The 21,656-nt window shown below is 36.5% G+C and overlaps 1 long non-coding RNA gene across 4 annotated transcripts in view; it reads right to left on the reverse strand.

The window, feature by feature from the left end:
* LOC148945337 (uncharacterized) overlaps nucleotides 1-21,656 on the reverse strand; it is a 316,745-nt gene that overhangs the window by 65,780 nt on the left and 229,309 nt on the right. The window contains exon 5 of one of the 4 annotated variants that reach the window (XR_016142727.1): nucleotides 18,878-19,016. The exons of the other annotated variants lie outside the window; for them this stretch is intronic. This is a non-coding gene — a long non-coding RNA (uncharacterized LOC148945337). The remainder of the gene's footprint in view (nucleotides 1-18,877; nucleotides 19,017-21,656) is intronic. 4 annotated transcript variants of the gene reach the window in all.

Raw genomic sequence — 21,656 nt, forward strand, 5'->3', positions numbered from 1 at the left:
GAGAAAAACACGCAAATAAAGAATGACTCAGAAACCAGAATTGACCGTAAAATTTTGGTTCATTAGCAAAAATAGAAAATTCAATGCATTTATCCGGTCGAATCATTTCTACTTTCAATAGAATATTGTTGCTTTTATGTATATAAAATCTCATTTGATGCTATATGACATGAAAATATCCCCGAATCATTAATTAGAGGATTACAGCCAGTCAAGCTGATGACTTGTTGCGTGCCATTGTCTATATAAAACTTAGTAAATATTCTCAAATTGAACATATTCCCTTGAGGCTTTTATGATATTGAATTTCAAAAAGTTATTTACTACACACACACCTGTTCATAAGATGACGCGACTCCGTTCAGATCAGGTGTATCTAAAATTTGTTATTTGGATAACAATCTAGTTTCAGTCAAAACCTTTGTTATTTCGTAACAAAAAGTGAATCTAAAAAATAAATTTTATGAGGTTAAATTATAGACTTGTTTTTCGTAAACCAACAGAAAAGGGCATACTTCACTAGTAAGGCAAACTTTTTGGTTTTTACCTCCAGAACCTAGTCTCATGCGTAACTGCTGAAAGTTACGCATTGTTGTTTTTTATCACAACAGTCCTGTACTGCTCGTCATGTTTTTCTCTTCTCCTTTCGCAAAAAATTCACAAGAAAATGAAAACAAAAATCGCTTCAAATTGGAAAAATCCCGCTATTTTTTTCTAGTTTTATATAATTTCATGTCATCTGCTAATTTTTTTTTTTTGAAAAATCCCGCCCCACAGAAGTAAACTGCTGTGTACATTCTTGTCCTACCCTGCTTTAAAATCTTTTCATCTTATATCTTATCTTACCACTGGCACGGGGGTCATCAGATTGACTAGTTTTAAGTAATAACAGGGTTTATGGAGATAAATGTGGCCATTTATGGAATTAAGCAGTTAGTCTAAAATATTCAAATTGTGAAACGAGAATAAATGTATTGATAATATCTTTTTTCTTCCAGTGAAAGGGGCATAGCCTCATGCGTTTTCAAAGTTTGTATACCCCCTGATAAAATTACACCTTCTCCCCCCAAAAAAAAATTTTCTGGGTACATTTTTGGTCACTGTCACCGCAGCAAAAATAAAATCTATGAAAAAAAAATCCAGAAAAAGAACAGAAAAAAATGGGGTTTATTTTCTTTCAAGCTGAAAAGGTAAAGGCCTGGACAGAGTTGGGTGGAAGAGGAGTGTGAGATAGGTTACCATCAGACTAAGGCCGTACTCAGGGTTTTTATTCGGAGGGGGTTTTACTAAAAAAAAAATTGGGAGGGGGGTACACAAAAAAACTGAAAAAACGCATACAAATTTTTTTTGTCCATTTTTGTTACGTTTTTACGAGTCGGACAAATACATTTTTTGGGGGGAGGGGGTTTGAACCCCCTAACCCCCCTCCCCCCTGTATACGGCCCTGCATCAGCCGATTTGGTACTGCGATCACTTGTCCGTAATAATAGCATTCAAGTAGACCTATTCAACTATTGTGATTTTTTTTATTCATTGTAACTTAATGTCATCTAGGTTCGATATCTAAAACAAGTTTAATTAATATTTTCTATTTAAAAGAAATACTTTATTATATTTTGACCCGTTGATACATTTTGGAAGAAAAATTGGCCCTTCAAAATATTTAACTTTTAATAGCACCTATTTTGGAGCACTCATTTTTATTCTTTTTTTTCAATTTCTTTTCAATTATGACCGTCAAATTTACTTGTTGGTATAATTGTTAAATAAAGCCCTTCATTTGACTTTTACCAAAATTTGGAAAATGGCTATATTAGCAACCAAGTTTAGCAAAATTTATCCGTTTTAATATTGATCTTTCTGGCTAGCAGTTCAGTCTCAGTAACTTGAACTTGCTGTTTTTTTTTTTTTATTTATTTTTTTTTTTTTATTTTTTATTATTTTTTTTTTTTTTTAACACAGACTAGATATAAATTCGCAATGTTCTTTCAGGTTTTATGATTCAAGCTTTAGTGGGCGGATAGTTAAAGAAAAATGTCACCAAGCAGGTCGGTATTCCACCGTCGACATTGTCGAGGAGTTTTAAAAGTGAAGATTCTGACACCGGAAGTGTGAGTAGAGAAGATCAGGCCAGGGTGAATTTCCCCGTCTTGAGGAGTGCCTGCTTAAGTGGATTTGTGGGCATTGTAAGGGACGGAATGTTCCCATGAGCAGGGGCATTGTAAGGGCATGGGCATTGTAAGGGACGGAATGTTCCCATGGGCAGTCTCATGGTCAATAAAATAATCAATCTCCTAGTTCTTACCACTATAAAAAATTCACTGTAAATGCTATATATATCTCTCTTGCTTGAAAGAAAATAAACAATTTCTTGTTCTTTCAAAATGAACATTTGTGCATGTCTTGATTTTTTACCATATGTAAGCATGAATTGATAATCCTTCAATTGCTTAGAATAAAAATCGAGCATTTCAATAGCACTCGTTTTCATTTGAATCCCCCCCCCCGCTTTCAGTCGGTGAAACTGCTGTTATTTTAAACTTTTGTCAATTTGAATCGTCTCACTAATCCCTTGGGTTTCAAATTATTGACAGCCTACTCCTAGAATCTATTCATTAGTCAAAAACAGAAAATATAAATTAGAATTTTTTACATTTGTTTAAAGCTTGAATAACATAGTTTAACTGTCAAATACATTGATCGTGTTTACGAATTAATATTGCATCATTGCACTACAACTCTGCAACAATGAAACCATAAAGCATAACAATCAATTGCATATTCATGTGACATATTACAGAATTATGCTGGAAATGCATTAAAGAAACCTGTTTTAGACAGGTTTATTCCTTTATTTCAACAAGATTTATTTCTTTATACGCTAAATCCCGTCGAATAGCATGTTTTAGGATTGAGGCTTACAGAAGCCAATTCGGCCAAGTTTTCTCATTTTTGTTTTGTTTTTCTCTGTCAAAGCAGCTGTTGAATGACTCAACTTTGTTTATTCGTAAGGGTATTCCCAAAAAATTTGATTCAGTACCGAAAAACTAATTATAAAATCATTTTCAAACAATTCGTGGTAACGAACTGTAAGTAAGGAGCGACCCGGCTCAATAGTAACCGAAACTCTAAAAACGGGATTTTGAGACCAATAGATGGATTAAAAGAATCAGATTTTAATACTGATTTCAAATATTCAAATTTACCAAGTTTAGTCCCATTAAAAGTTAAGTGCCTGAGAATATTTGCCTGATTTTGGAAAAAAGGGAGAAACCCCTAAAAGCTACAGAACCTTAATGAAAATCACACCATTAGATTCGGCGTATCAGAGAGCCATACTATAGAACTTTCAAGCTCCTATCTGCAAAGATGGAGAATTTTTTATTTTTTGCCAGAAGAAAGATCACGGATGCGTGTTTGTTTTTATTATTTTTTTTTTTCCAGGGGTGATCGTGTCGACCCAGTGGTCCTAGAATATCATGGGAAGGCTTATTCGAACGGAAATTAAAAGTTCTAGTGTCCTTTTTAAGTGACCAAAAATGGAGGGCAACTAGGCCCCCTCCCACACTCATTTTTTCCCCAAAGTCACCCGATCAAAATTTTGAGATAGCCATTTAGTTCAGCATGGTCGAAAATATAATAAATATGTCTTTTAGGATGACCTTATCCCCAAAGTCCTCGGGGGAGGGCTGAAAGTTATGAACTTTACCCAATGTTTACATACAGTATTGGCTATTGGGAAGTATAAAGACGTTTTCAAGGGGGATTTTTTTCTGGTAGTAGGGGGGATCGGGGGTTATGTGGGATTATCTTGTCATGGAGGAATTTTTCATGGGGGAAGGGACATTGCTATGAAGGGGACGCTGGATTTACCAGCATTATTAAAAAAATATATCAGAAATTAAATTAAAAAAAACAAGTTTTTCAACTGAAAGTAAGGAGCAACATCAAAACTTAAAATGAACAGAAATTATTAAGTATATAATTGGGTTCGCGCCCTAGTCAATACCTCGCTCTTTGTTCTAAAGATTTTTTAGTACTTTCATAGAAGCTGTTTATTCTAATTGACGGCCTTTTTGATTAAGGGGTCAATTTTAAAGAACTGGAAAAAGATTTGAATTATAGTGTAAAGAGCGAGGTATTGACTAGGGGGCAAACTGCCTAATATACGTATTAAAAATATATGGATATAGAAGTTCGTTATGTAAGTTACGTATATTAATTACTAATAAAAACGTTCGTAAATAAAATTAAACAACTTTTGAGAAAGCCATTTAACCAAATTAAAGTAAAATTAATATGCAATCTTTTTTTTTAATTTTTCATGTAGGGTGAGCCAAAATCAAAACTTGCATTAATTCAAAAACGTTAAAAAATTAAATAAAAAAAACAAGTTTTTTTTTACTGAAAGTAAGGAGCGACATTAAAACCTAAAACGAAAAGAAATTATTCGGTATATGAAAGGGGCTGTCCCCTCCTCAACGCCTCGCTCTCTACGCTAAAGTTAGACTCTTTCTCACAACTATATTTTTTAAAACAATAAAAAACTTGTGAGCACAACTCTGTTTTTTAAAACAATAAAAAACTTTAGCGTAAAGAGCGAGGCGTTGAGGAGGGGACAGCCCCTTTCATATACGGAATAATTTCTGGTCGTTTTAAGTTTTAATGTTGCTCCTTACTTTCAGTTAAAAAAAATTGTTTTTTTATTTACTACCATAAAGTGGTGGTTTTTACGCCTGTTTGACCAAGTTCATTCAAAAACGCATTTAAAAACATATTTCAGCATAAATACTACATTCACTTACTTAAGTGCCGTCCATCCTCAGAAGACTCCTTTAAACAGGGCACGAACCAATACTCGATATTGCATCTATCTCTAAGTAGGGAAAGGGGTGCCATTTTGCTTCCTTTATGTTCCTTCCGGTGTTATTTGCCCACTTTACGTTCCCTGGCACCTTTCCATGGCAGATTACCAGACTGATTATTGCTATTGTTGTCAATTGAATATGGAATTATACAAAACCTACCAGACAAGTTTCCAGGCCAACCAGACATGTTTCTGGGTCAAGCAGACAAGTTTCTGGGTCAACTATAGGTTTCTGGGCCTTTACGTTCCATGGCACCTTTCCATGGCAGATTACCAGACTAGTTATTTGGTCATAATAATATAATGTGGTCAAACAGGTTTTTTTTTTCTGTTTTTGTTGTCAATTACACAATGAATATAGGTCATGAGTTCACATACACATTCTTAAAACTACACATGATTAAAAATGTTATAAAACTACGTGCTATTTGCTTATGTCCTGTTGGTACCATTCCAAATGAGTGGGGATTCCCCGCCTGTTCCTAAAAATTGCAAAAAAAAGATTACAGTATGAAAGGGGAATTCCCCGCGCAATTTTTTTTCAACTCAAAGTTTTTTTTCAAACACAGTGTTTTTTTTTCGAGCTGACCCCTGTTTTTTAGGCAGCCAATCAGAGAACAATGTGATATTTACTCCTCTCTCTCTCTCTCTCTCTCAATTTTTTTTTGTTGCTATTTCAGTTACATTGTGGTAGTGAGAGTGTCAACACATGACAAAATATTCCATACATGTCCGTTATGTATGTACACACAGAGCAGCTGGTCATCATCATGTGAGAATTGCACAATGATTGACGAGTATGATGAGAAGTGTACATTATGCACCCCGTGCAAATTACATAGAGGATATGCTGTACAAATTAAAAATTGTAATTCCTGTCTTGAAAGGGTGGATGACTCACATCCTAGAGGTAACCTATGCTCCAACTGTCATTATGATAAATGAAAGCAGTGGGAGAATACATATCACGGCATGATTGGAAGGAATCCTAAACGTGATTTTAGTCTATTTCTACGAGATTTGTATTGTCGTGGTTTTAGATTGTTCTGGGAGGAGGAACCGGGTCAGCAATTCAACTGTTGGAACAACAAAAAAATATGGTTTCTACGTCATTATTGTGAAGACAATGGGTGTTATGATTATAAGCCCACTGATTTTTATTTGGCTGTGACGGAATGTGATTCGACACTTGAGGAAACTGTTTATGAAATTGCTTCAAATAAGCAAATTGAAACATGTAAATTCTATAGAATGAATAAGAATAGTATCTTTGACTATACAAAAAGGTATGACAAGAGCGAAGTTACACTCTACTTTAGAAAATGTGACCCTGACATTGCAGTACATCAGGATCAGTACACTGTGAATTCAGATAGTCTACCTGCACTAGTTGTTGTCGACAAATACCTAGTAGTGGATGAAATCTAAAGTCGTTTTATCATGTATATAATTTTTTTTTTATTAATAAACAAATTAACATAAATATTTAGAACATTTTATTCTTAGGGCACTAAAATCAATATTAAATACACTTGTAAGTATATTCTCCAATAGGAAAAAAAGACGCATTGTCTTGAATAAAAATATTGTTGCAGGCAGTGCGATCTTGGAGATCTCTAAAAAGCTCATGTTGGAATTCTACTACAATGTGGCTAGGGTACAATGGCCGGAAAAGGGGCACGTAGAGGTCTGCTACTGGGACACGGATTCTCTACTGTTAAAAGTAAAAACCCCAAATCTAATTGATGATTTGGCGCACGGTTAAATTATCAGTTCACGATTGGAATGCACTATTGGGAGTAGGATTTACCCAGCGCTTTTAAACCGTTAGAAGTCAAATAAGCTTTTATTTTGTTAACCTGAACCAGTCCGCGACATGATTTCCAGTGGTGAGTTTTTAGGCCTAAAGGTGTAACTTATGCCAAAATACGACGAGGAAATCAAGAACCGTTGCAAAGTAGTGCCCACGTGCTATGTGGATAAGAATTCTAAAATTAGAATTTATATGAATTGTATTGTTGAAAATACAATTCCACGAGCCAAATTGTGGGCAATTCGCTCTCTCAAATACAGGAACTTTACTGTAAATGTATAAAAAACTGCCTTGACTACCATCTCCGACAACGTCTATGTTTGTCAAGATGGTGTGACCACCCTCCCCCTTGGACACTATTTAACTTCAGACCGGGCCGAATGTGTTACCCATAGGGAAAGTCTCGGTTTGAATAAAGTCCTGTAAATTATTTCCTAAAAAACTTTGGGGGGCCTCGCGGCCTTTGGGGGGGGGGGGGGGGGGTCTCGCAGCCCGGGGGGGGGGGGGTCGGCCACCGCCGCCAGCGCGGGGGGTGCACCGCCACAATATCAAAATTATCCTTTTTGACTTAGAGCAGATTTTTTTTTGTAAATGTTTCATTCAAAAAAAAAAGTGATTTTTTTTCTAGTGCTCTCTAATTTAATGTTGTATTTTTTTTCTCTATAAATAAACAAAAAAAAAGTGTTTTTTCTCTATGTGCCCATGTAAATGATGTATTTTTTTTATAAATAAATTTAAAAAAAAAGTGTATTTTTGTCATGTTTAATGTGCTTTTTTCAAAGTATTGTTACTTTTTTATGTATATAATAAAAGAAAATATGATTCTTTATTCTTCTTCTTCTTATTCTTCTTGAAGAACAGAGTAGTAGTAGTAGTAGTAGGGAAATTATTTAGTCATTAGACAATTAGGGTCTACGGTTAGTTGTCCAGGTGAACTGTTGAAGGGAACATGTATCAATTAAAAACACCATTCAGATCGTTTCTCTTTGGACCCTCAATGTTGGACAAAACGACACTCTTAACAAAAATAATTAAAAATTGCGATAAAATGTTTGTGGAAAAGCCGAAAAAAATATTCTATTGCAACAGTATTTGGCAGGAGTCACACAATAAAATAAAAGCAATTGCTGCCATGGGATTGGTGCATATAACAATTCATACAGGGACTTGATGTTTTTAGCATTATTGAACCAAATTCTTGGCTGATCATTGACGATCTGGCTGAATCTATTGAACAATGATCCCAGGAAATGCTACAATTGTTCACTGTTCGCTCTCATCAAGAACAGATTTCCGTGAATCTGGTTCAACACAATCTCTTTAATCCGAGCGAATACTTACTTTGAACTGCACCTAGTATATCATCTGCAGAGTTATTCTTGATTCTCGCTCGCTAATAGCGCTCAATAAACAAATCTATCCAGGAGCCCCCAAATTTCTGCTCTCAGCATACAATCAGACAACTAATAAACCCCACGGTTATATCCTATTGGATCTGAATCAAAATACACTCGAGGATCTGCGTGTAGTCACAGATACTTTCGACATTGAAATTACAGTATATCTCCCCGTGAGCATTAAAAAGACCTATTAGTCGCTATCATGACACTGAAGAAACTACATGAAAATAGACATTTGTTTTCAGTTCTAAGCACTTCAAAAGCTCCGCTTAGGAAAGCAATACTCAAACACGGTATTGACAATGATTTCATTAATCTAATATCCGAACTTTGTTTAAATTTGACCGAGGGTAATGTTCAACTGCCAGAAGTAGTTAAGCAACAGGCAAAGCAACATTGTTCCATTGTACTTACATTGGCCTCTACAAAGAAACTAAAGAATTTTAAAAGGAAACGACTTCTTCAGGCGGGCGGTAGCTTTTTCATACTTTTACTGCCAATAATTGCAGGACTTGTCAACAGTTTTCTCTAGATGGCAAAACCCCATAAATTGACTCCAGTAGAACTCGCTCTCTCACCTGTCGAACACTTTGAGGACAAGCTGAGTAAATTCCTTGACAATGAGAGTATTTATGATGATAAAAAACTGATTGTACTTCAAGATATATTTCAAGAAGTGGGCAAACACAAGTCCTGCAGGTCAAAGCCTACTGCTGACCCCATAAAATAATCATTTTCGCAAGAGTCTGCTGCTGCTGGAACCAAATTAAAGAAGGAGGACTTGGATTCAATTGTATTGAAAATTGGAAATATATGGCCCAGCTAATTTGTTGAAAAAATAACACGACTCCTAATACATCTCTTGGAAAGTGGTCAAATTCAAATTGAGAGCAATGGGGAAGGAATTATAATTCAGGACAAGAGATATAATCGGCTTGATTTAATCTATGACATGGTTACAAATCGTAAAGGACTATTATCATATGACACTCATGTATAAAACTTTCTAAATACAATAAACTTTCCCAAACGTCTTATTGGCAATAGACAAATTCTAAAAAAATTAAATGCAAGTGCATCATCATCGACAACATTGAGCACTTTAAATTATAAGCATGAAGAAGAAGAAGATTTTTAATCTATTTTGGAAAATACAACACGATCGCTGGTAGCTAAACAAAAGCGTAGACATTTCACGTCAGCATCCTCACTACCACCACCACCAACAGCCAGTCTGCAATAGTATCTTAGACATTACACAACGTGTTTACGTTCAAAATAGTTGAAGTTCTGAAAGGTGTTTATGAAAATATTGGTGAGGCGGGGAGTTTAAGTTCCCCCACCACTCTTTCCAAATTCACTGGTGTTCAGACTAAAAGTGTACAAGACTATCTACAAAATGAATCAAGTTATACTCTGCATAGAAATCATTGAATTCGCAACAATCAATATCGAAAAAATAAAGCCTTTTACCCTTTACATATAGCGCAAGCAGATATCCGGACTCTAGATGAACTTCAAAGACGTCACAATACACCGTACAAGTACATTCTAGTTGCAATCGGTGTTTTTAGTCGCTATGCATATGCAATTCCATTGCGATCAAAGAAAGGTGTTGAAGTTGCTTAGGCCATTGAAAGTTTTCTCGAACAGGATTCATATAAAAAAATTCAAACGGATCGCGGTAGTGAATTTGTTAATCCTCATGTTGCAAAAGTACTAGTGAAATATAGTACACTGCTCTATCATAGTAGTAGTCCTATAAAGGCTGCATTGGCCGAACGATTGATAAGAACTATTCGACTTTTAATTTCAAGATATTGTACATTGAAAAATACACCGGCTTTTATTCATGATCTAGAAAAAATCATGTTCATTTATGATCATCAACGTCATCGATCATTGTCAAACTCTATGCCAATGGAAGTTCTTCATTTGGTTCGTGATACAATTGACACCTTTCTTAAACAGTATTCCAATAAATCAAATGTCAAGAAGATGAAAAATACATTTGATGTTGGTGATACTCGCCGAATTAATAGAACAATTAATGTTTTTGAAAAGGGGAATTACTTGTGGTCCACCGAACTGTTTAAATTGGCAAAAATTCTAGACACTAAATCCATAACTGATCGCCTGCGTGATACCAAGGCTTAAGAGAATTTCGGCGGCTTTTATGACTATGAATTGCAAAAAGTTAAAAATGCTAGTGAAATCTACCAAATTGAAAAGATATTAAAGACACGTACTCGCAGGGGTAAGAAACAGTTACTTGTTCGGTGGCTAGGATACAACTCTGATTTTGATTCTTGGATCGGTGTTGAAGATATTGACAATGCCCCATGATTTCTATGTAACTTTCATGTCCAACGTTTCCGATCCTATCTACAATGACTTGAATACGACAAGTGATTTTTGGACAAAAATCTTCCCCGCCATCAAATTTCACGGTTCATATGAAGTGTCTCTTGTCGACTGTATTCTCAAAAATACCTATGACATCCTGAGAAAGGATCGAGTGTATGATATAAAAGTTATACCATTCGATTGGACTATGAATCGGTTGGGCTAATTCGACTATGAATGGGTTGAAGCACTTAAATCTAGTGACTATCCACATGTCAGATTGAAATATATTGAATATGATAATATCGGGGATTTGTGTCGTACAATCAATAGAAAAATCTCATATCGTCAGAATGGTACATTTCATTTTAATTATTCATCGGAATATAATAGAATTCACAGAACTAGATCCGTTTGCACTCAAATAGTTGTTCTCAGTGATGAACTAAGAGATGTTCTTTGATTTAGATGGACAGTAGTCCATGGGAAAAATTCTGTTACCGTTAAAGGGACGGATTGAGATATTGTTGCAGATTATCCGCCTGGCTTCGACTCGGACTCTTGCATATTTCTCTATCCATCCTTTGTGGAAACGTCGAGAGTCGGTAATTCAAATGTCCCCCTCTTCTGTGGTCTTTAAACAAAAACAACTCATGAACTTGCTTATCACTATAATGTACAGAATCTTCAGTATGAGCCTGTAAACAATTCATATTTCAAACTCTTCCTGGTTACAATAAGAAGTGAATTGGGTGATCCTCTTGCAATAACCATAGGCTTAGCAGTGATTACATGTCATTTTCGACCCATTGTCAACGACAGCACAATCACCTAAAATGAACAATAGAAGAATTCCATTTGTCTGCCCTGATATTGATTGTTATGTTGGTGCTTTGAGTCCACGTCAAATAGGCAATGGATTGGACTACTACAAGGGTCGTACCACAATGTCTGGCTATGGTCTTGGTAGCTGGTTTGCAAGGCTATTTCGTTCAGCACTACCCCTTGCCAGAAAATATTTTGTACGTGCTGCATCAAATTTTTCTGCTTCCACACTACAGGACTGGGGATCGGGCAAGAATTTCAAGGGGAGTGCTAAGGAAAATATTAGATCTTCAGCAAGAGCCGTTGGTGAAAAATTAAAATCTCGACAAAATGGGGAGGGATTGAAAAGAATGCGTTCGTATCATTCACTCATCAGTCTCCATCCAGGCAGGAAGCAATGGACATCAACAAAGACTCTCAGGAATAAAACAACGAAGGCCAATAAGAAGAAAAAGAAAAAGATTGTTAGATCAAAGAAGGATTTCTTCTCTTAAGATGACTTATCTCCCCCACAAGGAATCATATCCATCTAATTGATGGATATGATTCCTTGTGGGGGAATCATATCCATATCAATATATCAATATCAATATGATTCCTCGTTGAATCTATTCAATGCTGAAAATGTTGATGTCAGTGTCAAGTATGGCTACTATGAACAATTTCACCCCCAACAACCCCTCTCGGAAAATATACACTTCCAAATATTTTCCAATGAAGACTATTTCATTGATTTGTCGTCAACATTTATTGATTTAAATGTTTTGGTGAAGAAAAAGTCAGATAATACAGCTCCAAATGCCGGTGATGTTCTCTCCTATGAAAAAAGTTTTCTAAACAACCTATTCAAACAAAATAAAGTATTTATTAACGAAACATTGGTGAACACTAGCAATAAGTTATCAAACTATGCAAGCTGTATACAATTTATGACTGTGACGCCAATGGCAGACAAAGAGATGAGAAGAAAATCATTGGGCTATGAGTATCGATCAGATGTTAATACTGACTGTGAGTTGACTACTGCAGTGATTCAGGAGTACCATCTAGTTGGAAAACTGAATCATGAGATATTCAATATTTCGCAATGGCTACCCCCCAATGTCAAGATTGACATAAAGTTACAGATGGCCCCATCGAATTTTATTTTGAGAAAAACACTTCCTCCAGCACCCGATGCAAATGTCATTATCACATCGGCAATTCGCCACGTCCGAAAACAACAAGTTATGAGCTCTGTTGCAGTGGCAGTGGAAAAGCTAAGAGCCAACGGTAACAACATTAAAATTCTTGTCCCCCATACGATCACCAATCAACGTCACATTGCCACCGGCTCTCGTAGCTATAGCGATTCATCATTTATCAATGGAGAAATCCCATCAAAATTGGCTTTGGCCTTTGTGAAGAGTGGCAGTGCCGTTGGATCCTGGACTGAATCCCCCCATGATTTTGATTTTTTCGGTCTATCTAGCCTAGTGTGCAAAGTGAATGGTATTCCACTATACACTCTATCATTTGACAAAAAATCCTATAGAACTCTGTACGAGTTGACCCTGCAATCTCTAGATCATGACTCTCAACTAATTGAAAATGGAATAACCGATTCTATGTTTTTAAAAAATCATGGGGTTATTGTTTTGGATTTGTCTGGCACACAGGATATGAGCTTAGTACGAACAGGAAATGTACGTTTAGAGTGTACATTTGCCAATGCTCTGACTGAGAGTATCACGCTAATATCACTGAGTCAATTTGAAACCTATTGGGAAATCACACCTGACGGTAGTTTTCTACTAGACCTGGCACCATGAACACAAACCAAATAATCAACGTGTTTAGTATGGATCCATACATGTCCCAGTACAAGTCCTATGGCATGCCTTTGTACGTTATTGGAAAAATTCCGAGTGTTAACAATATCCTAATCATTGTTAATAGCAGTCCATTGACTTTGAAGACTGGTTATTGGCTATGCATCTTTCAAATAGCGAAGAATATGGAATTTTTTTATCCTCTTGGCCTATCGTATAAATTCTATCGCTCCATACATCAGCAACTTTATTGAAAGCAGGGGGAAAACCATTATTCAAAATCAACGAAGAGTACATGATTTAACGACTAAGACATGTGGATTTCATGCACTACTCTTTTTCATGTTCAGATGTCGTTGATACACCTACACGCATTTTATCAACATATACTTTGACTGACATCGATTGAACGACTTTCTACTGTAGAAAATACTTACAAGTTTATTTAATATTGATTTTCGTGCCATAATAATAAAATTTTCGAAAGATTTATGTGAAATTGTTTATTAATAAAAAAAAAATTATATACATGATAAAACGACTTTACATTTCATCCACTACTAGATATTTGTTGACAACAACTAGTGCAGGTAGATTATCTGAATTCACAGTGTAGTGATCCTGATATACTGCAATGCCAGAGTCATATTTCCTACAATACAGTGTGACTTCACTCTTGGCGTATGTCTTTTTGTAGTCAATGATACTATTCTCATTCATTCTATAGAATTCACATGTTTCAATTTGCCTATTTGAAGCAATTTCATAAACAGTTTCCTCAAGTGTCGAATCACATTCCGTCACAGCCAAATAAAAATCAGTGGGCTTATAATCATAACACCCTTTGTCTTCACAACAATGACGTAGAAACCATATTCTCTTGTTATTCCAACAGTTGAATCGTTGACCCGGTTCCTCCTCCCAGAACAATCTAAAACCACGACGATACAAATCTCGTAGCAATAGACTAAAATCACGGTTAGGATTCCTTCCAATCATGCCGGGATATGTATTCTCCCACTGCTTTCATTTATCATAATGACAATTGGAGCATAGGTTACCTCTAGGATGAGAGTCACACACCTCTTCAAGACAGGAATTACAACCTTTAATTTGTACAGCATATCCTCTATGCAATTTAAACGGGTTGCATAGTCTACACTTTCATCATACTCATCAATCATTGTGCAATTCTCACATGATGATGACCAGCTACCCAGTGTGTACATACAAAACGGACATGTATGGAGCATTTTGTCATGTGTTGACACTCTCACTGCCACAATGTAACTGAGCTAGCAACAACAAAAAATTGAGAGAGAGAGAGAGGAGTAAATATCACCGTTGTCTCTGATTGGCTGCATAAAAAACAGGTGTCAGCTCGAAAAAAAAAACCCACTCTGGTTGAAAAAAAAACTTGGAGTTGAAACAAATTTGCCCGGGGAATTCCCCGTTCATACTGTTATCTTTTTTTGCAATGTTTAGGAACAGGCGGGGAATCCCCACTCGTTTGGAATGGTACCAACAGGACATAAGCAAATACAACATAGTTCTATAACATTTTTAATCACGTGTAGTTTTAAGAATGTGTATGTGAACTCATGACCTACATTCATTGTGTAATTGACAACAAAAACAGAAAAAAAAACCTGTTTGACAACATTATATTATTATGACCAAATAACTAGTCTGGTAATCTGCCATGGAAAGGTGCCATGGAACGTAAAGGCCCAGAAACTTATAGTTGACCCAGAAAATTGTCTGCTTGACCCAGAAACATGTCTCGTTGGCCTGGAAACTTGTCTGGTAGGTTTTGTATAATTCCATATTCAATTGACAACAGTAGCAATAATCCGCCTGGTAATCTGCCATGGAAAGGTGCCAGGGAACGTAAAGTGGGCAAATAACACCGGAAGGAACATAAAGGAAGCAAAATGGAACCTCTTACCCTACTTCTCTATCTGGCACTGTTCTAGATTAGCTGGCCAATGCACATTCAGTCGAAGTTTTCAACCCACCTCTACTGTAGTCTCCCTCGTGGTCATTGTTGGCTATTTTTCCTCCAAGTGTAACTTTTGGGAATCGATCGGGGGCCATTATTTTGACACACATAAGACTCCTCAGTCGACAAGGGTGAATCTCCAGCATTTATATTGAGGGAGGGGGCAATGGATATCCATAATCCGGATATCCATGTCTGGAAAGTTAAGGGGAATGGGCTATATAATAATTTTTTCTCTAAATTATTGGGCGGGGGCAACTGCCCCCCCCCAAGGACGCCCCTGTCAGTCGAAGTAGCTCGGGCTTCTAAGTTCTAACTATGAACAAATACCAGACAATTCTGGATATTTACCCTCAGCACAAGATGAATAGGTTTTTGGTACATCATGATGAAAAGCAAAACTGGTCTTTATTTTATTTGTATTAGCTTCGTAGGTGCACATTTCCTGGAATAGGTTGGGGGAGAGGTCGTAGCCATCCCCAAAATGATTCTGGAGAGGCTCAGCCTCCCCCCCCCCGCAGAAGTGCTCACAGAAATAACCTTTTAGCCCATTAGAATAGGGCAAAACTCAATGGAACAAGACAAAGTCCCCTCCGAAAAAATCAAAACATTGCACCCATTATTCGCTGTTTTATTTATGAGTTACGTCTTTTTTTTCCTCTGAAAATTCCAGTTTATAGAAATTTGTAGATACTATATGAGATGGGGTTTAGGAGGGGGGGGGTACCTAGATTAGGTTAGGTTACGTGTTTAATATATAATATGCCTAACCCCTCCCCCCCACTAATAAAAAAATATATAGCCCAAATTTAGAAAGTCACTATATGAGATGCTGGAGCACAAGCGTCATTGGGTGACGGTAGAAGGGGGCCAGCCTTGTTAATACTAACTATCCTAAACGGATACACCGGCGTATCCGTTTGTCCTAATGCGGTGTGGATGGTCTTATCAGAGATTCTATTTCTACGTAGAAAAAAGTCATTTACTTCCCTTCTTTCCCTATGTAGATTATATATATTATGTCGATTATTGCAAATTACTGCTTATTTTTTGCTCACATTTGATCCCATATTACTGTTAAAAATATAAATCTGCGGCCACCTTAAGAAATTTAAACCCTTCCTTTGATAGGCTATATCACTTCCCTGTAGGGGGGAAAGGCCCCTTCCTTTTTTTATTCAAATTATTCCGCTAAAACGGTACATTTTGAATCTTCCACCTCAGCTTCTTGTCTTTTGATTTTTCACAAACAAAGATGTAAAGCAGACCAAATTCACTTTTCTTAATTCGCAAGAGTAAAGATACCATATTTCATTACAAATACCAAGATTTTTTTTTCGAATTTGCCTTAAAATTCGCCAAGCAGTCTGGTATTCCTTGTGTCATTTGTTTTGAGAACAAATATTTAGTTCCTTTTTAAACCCACGTGTCAACCTTAGGCACTCATGTTTGAGTTTGCGCAAATGGTGTCAAATTGCATGATCAGTGTCATCACACTTAGCAAAAGGTCGTCCGGAGGGTCTACCCTGTATCATCACCCCAACCCTGTAATCCAGGAATGGTCTTGTTAAAGAAAACCCTAATAATATCCGCCACGCGCCACTAGATAAGACCCAGGGCTTACAAAAATTGATCAAGGTTTGGCCGGAACAATATGAATACTATATCAACAGGTAGCTCAAATTTTGACCTAAACATACACCATATTGTGCGCTACTGATGTTTGAATTCGGTCTCAAAAGGGTTAGCGGTTAGGTAAACACTAATAACCCTTTTCTTTCATAAAAAAGGTAGTATTAATTCAACCACTCATCAATGGAACGAAACGATACAATAAAAGAAGTTGGTATAACGAAAGAGAGAGCTAACACTCTTTTGCCTCTTAATTATGGCTATAGCGCTCATTTACACGGTTGGTATGCTAATTTAGATATGTAGGTTTTTACAGGTAATTATTTTTGAAGTACTATGTTTCCGCGATGAATTTGTCAATACAGCACAATCATATGTATTGACAAAAAAAAATTAAAAATTGCTTACAATGAGGTTCTGGCAGAAATTGGTGGCCCTCACTATTTGTAAAAACCAAAACCAAAAAGAGTTTTAGACTGCAAAGAAACTCGTGAAGTTGCGCGTGATGGGAGACAAACAGAGAGGAGACAAGCCGAGGGATTACTCCTCCTTAGATAAAAACAATACAAAATTTTGGACGTGAAGGACACAATTTTGGACCTTCCTTGGTAATTTTTTCTTCTAACTTTTTCCCTTTCCCTTCCTCGATTTTTTTGCAACTTTACCCTCCACAAGCTTGGAAAAATTTCCTGATCAGTCATGAGACATTGCTTGTATAAATATACAATTTGAAAGTACAGGTTATCTGGACAAATACGAGGAATAAAAGTGACGAAGAAGAAATTTAAGAAATAAGAGAACCAAACAAAAATAGGGATAATTAACCCAGTGAATTTTCCTCGATGTTGTCCCTTTGATTCCTGAATTTGTTCTCTTTTTCTCTGTCCATTCATCATTTATATCTATTGTGGCCTCTAATTCTATTAACTGTGCAAACACATGAGCCGGGCCATTATAAACATAAACACAGCGGCGGATACAGGGGGGCAAGGGGGCGCGCGCCCCCCTAGCGTAGTCTAAAGTAGTGTAATTTTCTTAATTAACCCAAGTTTGCGTTAATTAAACTTGCTCCTAACGCAAGTTTATGTGATCAACCTATTTTGCCCCCCCCCCCCTAAATTTTTTATCGGATCAACCTATTTTGCGCCCCCCCTAAAAATCCTGGATCCGCCCCTGCATAAACAATAGGTGAAACAATGAGGATTTTTTTTTAAGACAGTAAAACTCGCTCCAAACTCAAATGAATATTTCGACCCTATATCCAAGGGCCGTCCTCAGCAAAACATACATAAATAAATAAAAAAGACTTACAGTAAAATCCAGCTTTTAAAACTAAAATTAAAAATTCTTTAAAACAGTCCCAGAATCATTACTTCAACAAAGTCCAACCCAGACTGATAAATAAAATGAACCAAAACTAGGCAATTCCTCGGTTCGTTATTTATGTATATTTTGCCCTTGGATATAGGGTCCAAATATTCATTTGAGTTTTGAGCAAGTTTCACTGTCTTTAAAAGATTTCCCATTGTTTGCGCTTATGATGGAAAGGCAAAGAAGTCTTTGTCGTTATTTAAGCCATTATAATGTTTTGCGTTTCTTGAAAAATATGTTACCCTTAATACTCTAGCAATGGCAAATCCTGGGTTAGTCTAGCTAACCCTAGCATAACCCTAGCTCTGAGTGCTGGGTAGAAAACCAGGGGCGTAGCTCCAGCATTTTTACTGGGGGGAGGGGGCAAGAGGGGTCCATATCCGGATAGTCAAGGGGCATGGGCTTCACAATAGTTTTTCTCCAAATTATTAGGGGGTAACTGCCCCCACCCCCACCCACACGATACCCCTGGTAAAAACCCAAAATAAACCATGAGATTCAAAACTTTATAATCATATTTTTGACCTTCCACATTTTGGGTCTTATAAGTACCATATATACGATGTTCATTACCTGGTACGAACGTGGGAAGGGGGCTTTTGCCCTGCCTTGAGCTTCAAAAAACTTAATCTTCGTACAACCAATCTATTTTTGGCTTTTTTTAAAGTTTTGTCCTCATCTCAAAACAAAGTGCAGGTCTATCCAATACCTTCTTAAAAGCAAAGGAAAGTCATTCATTTCATTTCTCATATTTTTCAATTGAAAAATCAAATTCACATGACCGAAAGACAGAGATATGATGTGCATTACCGTGTTCTGCTGATGGTACTTTTGTCAAAGCCAAAATTAATGTTTTTGGGCGAATGAGCTTCACTCATTTGGTTGTTATGGGCAGTGTTTTCATGTGTTATCAATTACGATTATCAGTAAAATCCACGAAAATAACATTCTGAAAAAAAAACGTATATAAATACACACGACACTTCGTTGAAAAAAAAAAACTTTTAAACTTCGCGTCCTCGGAAAATTTGTGGTGACACCCATTGTGACGTCAATTATAACTGCTTATTCATTTTTTATTTTCTTTACGTATGTATTAAGACTTTCTATCCACGAACGTACGTAGGTGGGAGAGCTTGGGGTTCACCCCCTCCCCCTCCAAAAGAAAAGAACAATTCTAACTTCCCGGATTTTTGGACTAAACGCGGGAACATAAGCATGGGACCCCCGCCCTCCTCCCCAATCTTACGATCCACATGGTTTTACTTTTCTTAATTTCGCTTAATTCGCCCATTCTAGTGGATTTGATTCCCCCCCCTTCCTAAATGCTTCTTCCTAACTAAATCCTAGCATACATGTATATTTGGAGGAATGCAAGGCTCCCCCCCCCCCCCCACCACCCCAAATACCACTATATACAAACTAGGAAGATGATCGGTTATTTTAAGGAAACATAACGAAAACTGCGATGCTTCACTGATTATCTGAAAATATTTACTTGTTCAAAGAGTGGGAAAAGTATTTTATTTTAAAATTTTGAAACATTTATTTCGCAATTTTCCTTTTAAAGTTAAATTCAAAATGTTTTTGTTGGCAGTTTCTGGAAATTTCGAGAGACTGCTTAATTTGAGCTTGTATCTACTGATACTTCTTGTAGTACTTACTTCACAGGGGTAATCTAAATTATTGTACGTAACAAATGACCTTTTGACTAAAAGAACATTTTTATTGATTTAAAAAATTATCCCCTAAATTAGGTATGTATAGAGTAGAGGGGGCCTTTAGACCTATGCCTCCTCCTTAACAACATTATTATAATTTTTGTATAGTTGCTTATATATTCCCATATTATTCCTTCATTTTTACGTTTTTTAGTATATACCCCAGAGATGTGCACAAAGTTGGAAGCCTTGGGGTCCTGGCCACATTCAAAATCCCGACTTCATATCAATCTCTGGGTAGTTTTTAATCAATGTACCCCAAAATTTTTCTTAATCATTCCCCCCCCCCCCGAAAAAAAATCCTTTGTACCTGCCTTACATTCCTCCTCTTATGCAAAAAAAAAGTCTGTTCCAAGTCCAAACGGGTATTTTAAATAGCCGGGGCTTGTAACATTAAATATCTCAATGGGGTGCCAAGATATGTATTATTTTTTTTTATTAATTTACGCTTATTTGCCTATGGTGCAATTGAGCTCTTGGTGGCTCCCACTGTTTGAAGATTTCTGGGAACCCACCAGACCGCACGATTTTCATTCGTACGGCAGAGTACTAGCCAGCAAAAGTGCAAAATACAGCAAGAACCTGTGCTGCAAAAGAGGTATTGTCCTGCTAGAGCCAAATCCCCCTGTTATCCTTTGCGAGGTATTGGTACAGGGGTTTGGTACTTGTGCATTATAACTAAACCACCGCTATACACGAAAGAAGTCAAGTTTGGTTAATTTTAATAAAATAAAATAAAAGAGGATGAATATAAAATGTTTTAGAAACAAATTTGGGTTATATATTTGCACATTAGGGGGGGGGGTAAGTATAGCATATATTAAATACGTAACCTAACCTAACTTAGGTACCTTCCCCCCCCCTAAACCCCAAAAAACAATTGTTTAAATATTGTAAACTCAATGAGAAACCACGCTTTGCCATCAACTTATCTCTTAAAAATAGCCGTTTGAGGGTTTCCATTAGTGTTTCCTTTTACAGTCTATTGCGCTGGTTTAGTTATAATGCACAAGTACCCACAGTTTTATTAAAATTGAAAAATAAAGGTGGTGTCGTGTTGAAAAAGCAGAGAGAGTTGAAAACAAACGACCTGCAATGGGTGTAGGATCAATGTATGGAACAACTAAAAAAAAAGAGGAAGCGATTAAACTCCTGTGTCTACATTTCACTGGCAAATATCCAAATTGTCATATTTATATTCTTCAAATTTCTTGTTAATGCTAGGAAAAACTCATACCAGTCCCTAGTTTCATATTCTTACATGTCTTTTTCTGTCGATTCTGTTTAAATTTTTTTTCTGTCTGAACCAGTTTTTATTAGAGGATCACACAGGATAGATAGAAATCCTTTCTTTTAGTTTAAAAACACAAATGTAAATAGTAACTACAACCCGTTTCTACACTACAAAATCTTAAAGAAGAAGTGCACCACAAAACCCATTGCAAATTATAATTTTACATTAAAAATTCTCTATTATTACATCAGGAATTTCAGAATGTTCTGAAGTGGCAAACATCGGCAGCTTTAACATTTCGAAAATACATGATATATATTCCGCACAATTATGCATGCAGGGTAAATGCTTCAGGATGACCTCTTATTTCTTAGATTTACAAAATTAATCACCTGTTTCTTGTATTTATTTTTTACTTGCTCTTCGTAGAAGTGCTAATCCTTCCGAACTTCAAAATAATTTCTTGTTAACGCATCTATTGCCATAGATTGCTGAAAAATCGGGTAAAAATATGTTTTTTTGCAGTTGTGCTACCCTTCCCCTAAAAATGTTTTGGGTTTCGTCCTATCCGAGAGGAACCAACCATTGAGGCACTGATGATTCAAAAGCAAAGCAATCCAGGGGTCGTAGGAGA

The sequence above is a fragment of the Artemia sp. Qi Xiang Cuo genome, chromosome 13 (assembly GCF_049724085.1).
Source record: "Artemia sp. Qi Xiang Cuo chromosome 13, ASM4972408v1, whole genome shotgun sequence".
Taxonomy (NCBI): domain Eukaryota; kingdom Metazoa; phylum Arthropoda; class Branchiopoda; order Anostraca; family Artemiidae; genus Artemia; species Artemia sp. Qi Xiang Cuo.